This window comes from Schistocerca cancellata, chromosome 1 (genome assembly GCF_023864275.1).
Source record: "Schistocerca cancellata isolate TAMUIC-IGC-003103 chromosome 1, iqSchCanc2.1, whole genome shotgun sequence".
Classification (NCBI taxonomy): Eukaryota; Metazoa; Arthropoda; class Insecta; order Orthoptera; family Acrididae; genus Schistocerca; species Schistocerca cancellata.
In genome coordinates this window covers 1,092,228,984-1,092,241,537 of record NC_064626.1, presented here as the reverse complement: position 1 = coordinate 1,092,241,537, position 12,554 = coordinate 1,092,228,984, and positions in this window count along the sequence as shown.

Here is a 12,554-nt window from a genome sequence, read left to right as displayed (position 1 = left end):
GCCACCGCCTCCAGCTGTCGCGTGGATGTCTGAGGGGGGCAAAGCGGCACACAGGCACACCCCCACCGCCGCAGCACTCGCAGGTGTGTCCGCTGCCATGGAAACAGCGGGAGCCGCTGCTGCCGCCGCCGCCACAACCGAAGCCGCGGCGGCCGCGGCTTTCCCCGATGTCACTGCAACCGCCTCCGCCGCTGCTCCTGCTGCTATTGCCGCTGCGACTGTAACCACCTCTGCCCCCGCCACCGTCACTTCAACTGCCTCTGCTGCCGCCTCTGTTGCTATTGCTGCTGCGAGTGTAGCCGCCTCCGTTTCTCTCGCGGTCGGTGCAACTGCCTCCGCGGCTGCCCCAGCCGCTATTGCCGCTGCGACTGCAACCGCCTCCGTCGTCGTCACTGCAACTGCCTCCGCCGCTGCTCCTGTCGCTATTGCCGCTGCGACTGTAGCCGCTTCCGCTGCCGTAACTGCACCACCTGCTACTCCTGGCGTCACTGCAAGTGACTCCGCTCCTGCCCCTGCCCCTGCCCCTTTCGCCGCTGTGACTGTAGCCGCCTTCGACGTCGTCACTGCATCAGCTGCTACTCCCGACGTGACTGCAACTGACTCCGCTCCTGCCCCTGCCCCTTTCGCCGCTGTGACTGTAGGCGCCTTTGATGTCCTCACTGCACCACCTGTTACTCCTGGCGTCACTGCAAGTGACTCCGCTCCTGCCCCTGCCCCTTTCGCCGCTGTGACTGTAGGCGCCTTTGATGTCCTCACTGCACCACCTGCTACTCCTGGCGTCACTGCAAGTGACTCCTCTCCTGCCCCTGCCCCTTTCGCCGCTGTGACTGTAGGCGCCTTCGACGTCGGCACTGCACCAACTGCTACCCCCGACGTGACTGCAACTGACTCCGCTCCTGCCCCTACCCCTTTCGCCGCTGTGACTGTAGGAGCCTTTGATGTCCTCACTGCACCACCTGCTACTCCTGGTGTCACTGCAAGTGAATCCGCTCCTGCCCCTGCCCCTTTCGCCGCTGTGACTGTAGGCGCCTTCGACGTCGGCACTGCACCAACTGCTACCCCCGACGTGACTGCAACTGACTCCGCTCCTGCCCCTGCCCCTTTCGCCGCTGTGTCTGTAGCCGCCTTCGATGTTGTCACTGCACCAGATGCTACTCCCGGCGTCACTGCAACTGACTCCGCTGCTGCCCCTGCCACTTTCGCCGCTGTGGCTGTAGGCGCCTTCGATGTCGGCACTGCACCAGCTGCTACCTCCGACTCCGCTGCTGCCCCTGCCACTTTCGCCGCTCTGCCTGTAACCACCTTCGCCTCCGACTTCGTCGCTGCTCCTGCCACTTTCCCTGACGTCACTGCAACTTTCTCCCCCGCTGGTCCTATCACTTTTGGCGTTGCCGCTCTAGCCGCCTCTACCTCTGCTGTAGTCGCTGCACACGTCGCTGTTGCTGAAGGCACTGTAACCGCCTCTGTCAAGACGGGTGCCGCTGCCCCTGCCACTATCGTTGACGGCACTGCAACCGCCGGTGCAGACACCGCCGCCGTCGCCGACGACAAAGCCCTAGCGCCGTTGATCACACGACCTTTCGTTGTGTCTCCCACAGGGGGATGTTGCGCTTTGCCGTCGGTCACTACTGGCAGCCGCGATCCTCTGCAGATAGTGATAGCTCCGCTGACGAAAATTCAAGCTCATACGTGTTCTCAAGCCGAGCTTACTAACCTTCTTAATGGGCAACTTGATTCACAACAAGCCAAGCATGCTAGTTCGCTAAGTAAGGCCTTAGAAGGGAAGAATCTTCCACTATGTAAGAAGATATACAAAAAATTAGAAGTCCAAGGCCAGCTGTTGAACAGAAAGTCGCTGGAAGACGCCAAGACCATAAGAAATTTAAAAAGTAGGCTCGATGGTTTTCACGAGCAAGTTAACAAAGCTGTTGACAGGGTAGATGAGCAATCAGGTGATCTTTAAATCTTGCACAAACAGATAGGTGAAGTACAGGAGCAAATCTCAGGACAAACGTTGCAGCTTACGAGTATGGAATCTAGGACTGAAGGACCAGAGGAGAAGTTACAGTCGACCCTACATCCAAAACCAATGTCAAGCGCTAAATAAAGATTTACCCAGTTGAATCGATACCGAAGAGCGGAAAGTGAGTATGCCAATAGAAAATAGGATACCTGTAGCTGAAGTTATTCCTTTACAGCTGGGTGACATGGGAAATGAAAGCCGCATATCAATTGGTGTCGCAACCACGGAGAATGCCGTCGCTATTCAAAAGAGAGCATCAATGAACCTTTCCCTCCACTACATTGTATACCAAACTCAGCTGAGCAGCTAAGCCAGGCCAGTGGCCTGTGCCCTCTACCAGGGCCCTGCACCCGGAACATAGACAAAACGGAAGGAGGTCCGCTTTCATTCACAGCCAGCATCTGTTCACCACAGAATGCTTGGACACATATCTTTCAGGTCTGCGAGAGACCTCACGATTATCTGTCATCCAAGTGCTACATCAAGTGCAGATTTCTTCCTGTGCTATCCCAATGCGATACCGCTGTACAGTTTGGCCGTACTACACCACATACAGCTCCCTGACGACTGACTCGCCACAACTCAGCCACTGGTAAATAAACACTGGCCTCCACCTTGATGGCTGGTAAACATAGGCCTATTTACCAGTCGACTAACGAAAAGCATCGCCGAATATTACGGCGCCAGTGGCGCCGTTTCGTTTTTGCCATGAAGCAGTGCCAATTTTCCTGTTATTCATTTTCTATGTTATGTTACATAATAAAACATTGTTCAACACTACTGGTGCCATATCAGTAAGTGTGTTGTTCCTCTTGTGGTCATGGACACAAAACTTCCCATCTACCTAAGCCATCTTGAGAAACATTTAAATAATTAAATTCCATCATCCACCCAGTACGTTTGGAAAAAATTTGATCTGTTCCGTTCATTCTCTTTATCAGATCAAATTAACCTGTTTGACTGTCACTTTTCATCTGAAGCTAGTCTTTGGTGGGGATTGATGAGCAGACTGTAGAAACTTTCCCCAGTTGACCAAGGAGTTCCTAACTCAGTACTGGAACTGTGTTCAACAGTAGCAACTGAGCAGAATTTGCACGTCAGGTCCTGCTTACAATCCCTCCAGAGGTAAGTTGCGCACGTTCTTCGAGCAGCAGGTTTTCAGAGCTTTCCACCAGTATAAACGGAGGAGATAATCTCGGTAATCTATCAGGGAATGCACGCGTGGGCTCAGATGAAATTTCTAACAGTGCCTTTCTCGACCGTCAAGACTATTTTCGAAGTATTTATGCCTTGGACGAATTTCAAGCAGACTGGGAGAGAAGATATAAGACAGCAGTTGGGTCGCGATTGCTGCAGGGGCGGTCTCTCTGGCAACAACTGTCCCAATGCTCACAACTATTCTCTTCCTAATAGTCGACCGTCACTAAACAATCGTCCCATAAAAATCGTCATCAGGACTGGTAGACGATGAACAGTGATGTAAGCGCCTCAGTGTAACAGGGCGTGAAGGTGACGTCAAAATCATGACAAAAATTTTAGTTAGCCCTCAACATTCGTAGAACTGATTGCCCCAGGGTTCATGACGAAATCGTGACACAAACGTTAGTCAGCCCCAGTAATTGCGAAGCTGGTCGCTCCGGCAGAATGAAGTACTGCCGGCTGCGTTGAAAATGCTTAGGCGTTCAGTTCAAATAACCTTGCGCTCTTGGACTGGCGAAAAGCGACAACAGAACACTACGGTACACAGTACTATATTCTACCACTCTACCGGAAATACGGTCAACGGTGTTCTCGAGAGATAGGGATATTAGCCAGAATACAATGCAATAAGCGACAGTTTAAGTGGATGGTGTGCATCCCAATGTTTGAAGAGATAATAAAGAAGTTGATGCATGATTAAACAGCGTATCCTTTCGTCGAATTAATACAATTTATCAAATTATGGTTATAGTACCACCTGGCGTCTTCGCAAGAATATTCGCAGAAATGGAGAAAAAAAAAGCAAGAAATTGATCCCAGACACCGTTATGAACCACAAAAGTCGAGGTTGATTCCAAGGAGGAGCTTCATGCGCACAACATCAGCAATCCATCAGAATCTGGAACTTGCCGAATAGAGCTATGGCGAAATTCATTAACCGAAATGGTTGGGAAAAGCATCAAAGAGCAACCTGATTCGGGCTTTCATCTGCCGTATGTGACGTGGAAGGCTCTAAACCGATTGAGGGCAGGAGTGTCACGAGGCTAGGCGCATCTCAGGTAGTGTGGTTTCATGACTGAAGATGAGTCATGTGAGTGTAGTGAAGTGCAGGGCCCAGAATCTCCCAGTCTGCAGAAACCTGCCCAATCCTTGCACCACAGAAAGTCTATAGGCAGCTAGTGATACGGCCTTCCAGACAGCGGGATTCTGGAGCTTAGAGTCCATTTAACAGAAAGTCAGCAGTGCCTTGCAGAATTTTATTATTATTATTTTGTATTATCTAAGCCTTAGACACATAAAATAAATAATTAAAATAAGTGCCAATAAGATAAATCATTTGTTTTCCACAGCTCCTGATACAGCTTAGGAGGAGATTGCCGCAGCTTTAACGTGACTACACAAAAAGGAAATAGAACAGAAAGAGCAGTATGAGAATAGGGTAAAAGCTCATTCCTTCAAATTTGGGGACTTTATTCTTGTTCAGAACTGTCCTTGGTCCATTTTGATTGGGAAGAAAATAGCGAAATTATGTCTTTTGTCTGAGCGTCCTCATAAGATCAAGAAGTCATTGATACTTGCTGGAAGGTATTCAAGACATAAGCAACCTGAATAAATATATCTTTTTAGTAGAGAAATGAATTAACTAGAGACCCCTTTATTCCCTAACTATATCACACCAGATTTATAGATTATTTAAATAAGTGTGTAGTTACATTTAAGCGTTATTTCAATAATTCTGTTATGCATTGAGTGTGCAGAGTTAATATCATTATTTATTTCGGTTGTCTCTGTGTTACTTTACCTATAGTGTGTGTGGGAAATCTTATGGGACTTAACTGCTAAGGTCATCAGTCCCTAAGCTTACACACTACTTAACCTAAATGATCCTAAGGACGAGCACACACACCCATGCCCGAGGGAGGACTCGAATCTCCGCCGGGACCAGCCGTACAGTCCATGACTGCAGCGCCTTAGACCGCTCGGCTATTACCTATAGTAAGGAGATAGTAAAAGACATAGGATGTTGCGAGGTTGAGTCTTGGAATTCAGCCATTATGTCGTCCCGGGCGACTGACGACACTGCAGATACAAAATTGGTTGGATTATTCGCAGTCATGAAAGGCTAGTGTGCCACATGCGTTGTTTTGTTTATTAATGTTAGTAGGCTGAGTACCGAAAGCCTGTCGCAAGTTTGACCTTTCAGGTCGCTAACTCTTGCGTAATGGTTTAGAGTCCGGTGCAGGGCCCCACACAGTTACATGAGTGATGATGGTCTCTCATCCTCAGGGATGAGTGCACCAGTTCGGATAGGATCCGTCTATTGTGTGCGACCTTTGTAGCAAACCAGTCTACACCAGGAACCTGGAGAAATACACTACTGGCCATTAAAATTGCTACACCAAGAAGAAATGCAGATGATAAACGGGTATTCATTGGACAAATATATTATACTAGAACTGATGTGTCATTACATTTTCACGCAATTTGGGTACATAGATCCTGAGCAATCAGCACCCAAAACAACCACCTCTGGCCGTAATAACGGCCTTGATACGCCTTGGCACTGAGTCAAACAGAGCATGGATGGCGTGTACAGGTACAGCTGCCCATGCAGCTTCAACACGATACCACAGTTCATCAAGAGTAGTGACTGGCGTATTGTGACATGCCAGTTGCTCGGCCACCATTGACCAGACGTTGTCAATTGGTGAGAGATCTGGAGAATGTGCTGGCCAGGGCAGCAGTCGAACATTTTCTGTGCCCAAGAAAGGCCCGTACAGGACCTGCAACATGCGGTCGTGCATTATCTTGCTGAAATGTAGGGTTTCGCAGGGATCGAATGAAGGGGAGAGCCACGGGTCTTAACACATCTGAAATGTAACGTCCACTGTTCAAAGTGTCGTCAATGCGAACAAGAGGTGACCGAGACGTGTAACCAATGGCCCCCCATACCATCAGGCCGGGTGATACGCCAGTATGGCGATGACCAATACACGCTTGTAATGTGCGTTCACAGCGATGTCGCCAAACGCGGATGCGACCATCATGATGCTGTAAAAAGAACCTGGATTCATCCGAAAAAATGACGTTTTACCATTCGTAAACCCACGTTCGTCGTTGAGTACACCATCGCAGGCGCTCCTGTCTGTGATGCACCGTCAAGGGTAACCGCAGCCGTGGTCTCCGAGCTGATAGTCTATGCTTGCAAACGTCGTCGAACTGTTCGTGCAGATGGTTGTTGTCTTGCAAACGTCCCAATCTGTTGACTCAGGGATCGAGACGTGGCTGCACGATCCGTTACAGCCATGCGGATAAGATGCGTGTCATCTCGACTGCTAGTGATACGAGGCCGTTGGGATCCAGCACGGCGTTCCGTATTACCCTCCTGAACCCACCGATTCCACATTCTGCTAACAGACCAACGCGAGCAGCAATGTCGCGATACGACAAACCGCAATCGCGATAGGCTACAATCCGACCTTTATCAAAGTCGGAAACGTGATGGTACGCATTTCTCCTCCTTACACGACGCATCACAACAACTTTTCACCAGGCAACGCCGGTCAACCGCTGTTTGTGTATGAGAAATCGGTTGGAAACTTTCCTCATGTCAGCACGTTGTAGGTGTCGCCACCGGTGCCAACCTTGTGTGAATGCTATGAAAAGCTAATAATTTGCATATCACAGCACCTTCTTCCTGTAGGTTAAATTTCGCGTCTGTTGCACGTCATCTTCGTGGTGTAGCAATTTTAATGGCCAGTAGTGTATATGTTTTTGATCCTACACTAACTGACGCGTCAATAAAGTGATTTGCTGAGGAAGGAAGCTTCGACACATATATACAGACCCTTTTCATACATAGGTACGTTAACACTCGTTTTCGCATGAAGTAACTCAACAAATGAAGCACAGCATTGAAGGTCTACAGTCTGTATGTACTTTACGAACATGGGAGTTATTTCTTGTGTTGCTAGGCTAGGAAGGAAGGAAGTAGGAAGGAAGGAAGGTAGTAGAGTAGCAAAATGTTACCCGGGATCGCCCTCTCCTTCGCCCTCTCCTTCGCCTTCGCCTTCGCCCTCTTCGTCGGTGGCTGGCAGAGAAGGCGGTGGCGGCGGCGGTGCGTTCCACCTCTCCTTCATATCTTCGATGAGGCGCTCTGCATACTCGCTGCAGCGCAACAAGCAAGCATCAGTCACAAAGAGTCTGTTCTCCGTGCTAGCTGCAAACTGACTGTAGTTAGTTTGTCGTTTTAGTAACTACAACAACTGTCGCATTTAAGACCATCTAGAATGTCTCACGAGTGGGGAGTTGATATAAGAGCTTTTACCAATAGGCTATAAGAGTATCACACTACAGATTGAAATTAATTCTACCAATAAATGTGCTAGATTTCCACAGCTATTCAGTTGGCACAAAAATTTTCTGGATATGGTCCCGCGTCATATAGTAAAGACGACTGTCACTTAAAGAAGTCGACATTTTGCCCAACAGTTGTAATGGCTTGGGACTACTTACATTTCGTCTTCTCCTCTACTTCGCATGACACCACAACATAATTAAAGACAATAATAATTAAAAAAGTTTCACGCTGGCACTGCTAACATCTCAAGTTGTTAATGCGGCATGATGATGGCTGGCTGGCAGGATGGTACAAACCATCTTCCCTATTCATATTATTAGATATATGGAGACAGTAACTGTTATCGAAAGAACAGATACTGTTGATGTCCGTGCAGCTTTTCCCAGGAATAAATGATGATTAACTGAAACCCTCAGCTGCCGATAGGTGTTTTTAATTTACCTCGATGACCAAACTCTTACGGGAATCGCCAAAGTGTGCGCGAGTAATGAGTGGATGGGCAAATATCTATAAAGTACATTACATATGTAGAATTGTGGACAGTTGGGAATGTGGGGCTCACGGGAAGCTTACATGGGATAAGTCCCTGAAGTCGCGCTATTCATCTGTGTCCTCGGTGGCTCAGATAGATAGAGCGTCTGCCATGTAAGCAGGAGATCCCGGGTTCGGGTCCCGGTCGGGGCACGCATTTTCAGCTGTCCACATCGAGGTAAATCAACAACACCTGTCGGCAGCTGAGGGTTTCAGTTAATCGTCATCCATATTCTTAGGTCTTTCAATTTTTGAATGGCCTCTCTGAACTTGCACTTCACCATGCCTGGCTGTTAGGCAAGTACGTAAGCCTCGACCAGTTTTAATTTCTAGCCGCATTCTTTCTGATGGAGGTGCCTACTAGGACGGACTGGAATGAGATGATCGTACGGAATTATTGGCCGGGAGAACCCCGTCTGGGGTCGTTCGGCGGCCTAATGCGAATATTTCTACTTGACGTCACTTTGGTGACTTGCGAGTGACTTGCGAGTACCCGAGGAGAGAAAATTTCCGACTCGGCCAGGAATCGAAACCGGGATCCCAGGAGCTACTGCAACCACTAGACCACGAACTGGCCGGAACGGTAGCTCACTATGTTCGGTCAGAGGGCTGACTGTCTTATGTAATAAAGAAAACCGAATAAAGTATTCAACGAAGAACTTGGAGGGGTATCAGCTTAAATGCTGTTGTGCGATCCACATCCCACATGAGGAAAGCAGGAATCTAGACCACACTCGCTGATGAGTGTCTATCGGGCTCATGCTATATGGGACAATAGGCAACAGTAAATCTAAACTCCCTCCACACAGGAACCAAATTAAATTGAGTTTTCCAGTCATTCCACTATATCAAACCAATGGTAGCAATAGCTTCCTTTAGAAAAAGTGACGGAGTGTCATGCCCAACAAAGGGGTAGGACGAAATGTTGAGTGGATCCCAGACAACGCAGTACACCAGCAGATCCAGAGGAAAGCCACTGTAACCGTTGCCAAAAAGTCAGACGAGGCAACATACCGAGAAAAGTTGAATGCTAATCTAGTAACAAATCTTCTTAGCTGCCTCTGGAGCGCTGACTATGAATGTTAGCGATCGATCATAAATGAGTTACATCGTTTCTTTCGTTGCTTTCTTTGAGATTTGTTAACATTGGATATGAAGATATGAAATTTGTTTCGGTTTTCGAAAAGAACTACTAATGTGCATTGATTCGTCATGACGGGGCGATCACTCGCTTTTCACATGATGTCAGAGAACAACTTCGTGAACTATTTGATCGAAAGTAAACAGACCGCTCTGGTCACAATTCCTTGTGTGCATCGCTCCAGAGATGGTCCCATCGGGCACTTTGTTAGGAATTCACTCGAGTTGCAAAGATTTAGATAGTCTTCTGGGGTCGATATGATGTTTGTGAAAGTTATGGACTGATGAGAATTGAATTGAAGGTATTTTTTAAATAGTATCTAGCACTCATTCCGACCTGACGAAAGTGGCATCTCATCGTTTATCAAGACGGCGGAAATGACAGGAAGACACACTGTTTCCTGAACGCTCATCAGCGCGCTAGCACTCACCACAGGGACCAAGGAAAATTAGGGTCAGTAGAAAGGGAGTATAAAATCTGATTCGACAAAAATGCGTATATTGCCTGACGAAAAAAGTCGAGCACCCAGAGGACACTCTCGGATGTACACGTACGCACCATCGGCTGTGCATAAATCATTAGAGCTGCAATTCTCTACGACTGGCAGAATAGCCACAAGAGTGCATTAGTGTTGTTCCTATTTCGTGTTGCTACCGAAAACATGACAAGCTATAAAGAGAAGAGTGATAATGAGATTGACAATAAAAGGCCAATAATAAGGATAATACAAAGAAGGAAAGGAAGATGAGGAACGGACAGCATGCCTACCTACACAGCATAACTACACATTATAGCAGCGGAGTGTGTCAGCATGCAATAGCTAATGAGGAAGATTATGAAAATACACAGATCATAGGAGAACCTACAGATGGCTACAGGAATTGAGAAGAGCATGTAAATAGTTACGGACATGACTTGAGAAGCGGAAGAATTTTCTCGGGGGCCCCGCAGCCTATTTACGAAATGTGTGAAAACGCAATGGCACTAGCTGAATTGGAGGATATCCATGTGTTAACCGTAGTGATAAGACACCTGGTTAGGCACATTCATCCAAAAGGCTGTACCGTAACTCTTACTGCCACGCAGGAAGTTGATCATATTCAGCTCAGTGTCAACAGCTTGCCTACAAATGCATAGGAACTGCTTGGCGACGAGACGGAAGACTCTTGATACTGAGAAATTGTAAAAGCAGTTAGTGACGACACACAGTCACAATTAGAAAGTTATGGACTGATGAGAATTGAATTGAAGGTACTTTTTCAATAGTATCTAGCACTCCTTCCGACCTGACGGAAGTGGCATCTCATCGTTTATCAAGATGTGCTGACTATGTCGCAGTAGCAGTCATGTATAATCAAATCGCACCCCAACGGCAATAGAACATTAAAGTCGTCCAGATAAATGTGATGCCCAGCATTCTGGTGATGCAAGAACTAGTGGAAGCGTTAGAAGAGATGGGCCTTCACGCACTGTGTATACAGGAGCCATATTCTAGAAATGGGGCGCTAACCCACCCCCAAGTAAAGTCGCAGATCATAACATCACGTCATCGTCTAATGGTCATTACAGTGCAGGATAAAAATATAACAGTGACGACGATACATCAACTCTGTGGCACGTGGTGACATTAGAAATAATGACTTTACATAACTAATTCTATAAATATTTGCTATGCGGTAAGAAGATAAAACGACATATAGAAAAGTTACAGACAGCAGCAAGCTCACTGGGTCGACACGACAAACACATTTTCGCAAATGCAAAATCAACATTATGGCATAGCAGAAGGTATCTGCTTTCCTAACGTCATGCAAGAACTTGGCCTTCACGTCATAAACAGGCCTCTCAACACCTGCTTTCCAAAATCGCGCAGGCGCAGCAAAGAACATCACCCTTGTAAACTAGGTGGTCTCTGGTGGACTTACACGTAACCATAATCTCATTTATTTCACAATTACGGGCGCAGATAATATCTTAGACGTTAACACCCAGCCCGAGCGAGTATACAATCTACGCAAAGCGAATTGGGAACTTTTAAAGGGAGAATTCAAGATACAACCACTGCAAGCAAGCGGCCTTGATGGTTTCGTCAAATCCAACGAATTGGTGCGAGCGTTGGAGATGGCGCAACACAAGGCTATCACCACATTTGTGAGGAAGTCAAAAGGGTTTAAAATTACATGGAGTCTCACTCGACAGTTCTTGGGGCGAGTAGGTAACACCACAGATACTTACAGGAAACAGCAAGACAAAGAAGGCAGAGTTTCTATCGAAGTCAAATACTGTAACCATACGTAGACTATTATACTAAACAAGAGAAGAAAAATGTGAGACATACGTCAAGAACGAAATGGTAACAGATATTTGCGGTTTTTCATACAAACTTGCAACAAACGAGGTTCGATCACGAACTGTATTACCATCTTAGAGACGATCCGATGGCACGTTGACGATAGACTGTGAGACATCAGTGCAGAACTCTGTTGCCAGATGATACAATGATGGAAGACACCAAATACCATCATCAGTATCTTCGTTCTGAATTATTAGAGCAGAATGTGAATAATAGTGTTCTGATTTCATTTTCCCAGGAGGAAGTGGGGATCCCAATAATGAAGAAGAAGAAGAAGAAGAAGAAAGTTCATAAGGGTATTGCAGTGGACATCGTGCTGAGAAACAATTGTTAAGAGGAAATTCGGTATGTTATGCCGTTTCCGACTTATGTACCATTGAAGTTAGCCAATGAGGTCGTTCCGCGTGCTAATTCATGCAGCCTGCCAGAGACAGTGTCGCCAGACGCATTCTTCGTTTGCTGTCCTCAACCGAACAAACGTAGCTTTTGCTCATCTAGCTTAAATCTATCACTTCCGATAAAGGCACATTTCAACTGATAATAAGCATTTGAACAAGTGGTAACCCCCGGTCCCGCAGATGTCTGTGCATTACCGCATCTTAGCGCGTGCAAATGCTTGAATTTGCGCGCGTGTCGATGTGATAGGCTAATTTCAAACCTAAATAACTCGGAAACGGCGCAGCGTATCGAATTTTTATCTTAACAGTTATTTCTCAGCGCAGTCTCCTCTGTAACATCCTCACAGGCTTTTCAGACAGTTTCTGGCCAACCTGTATATCTGTGCGCCAGATGTTCAAAGGGTAATAATTTATCAAAAATTATTATTATTATTATTTACATATTATAATATAGGTTTCTCTCCTTGAACACCATGATGCTTAATTATGCTAACACATTTGAAATTATGTTCAAATACTAAGTGCTATATTCATACCAATTCATGTGC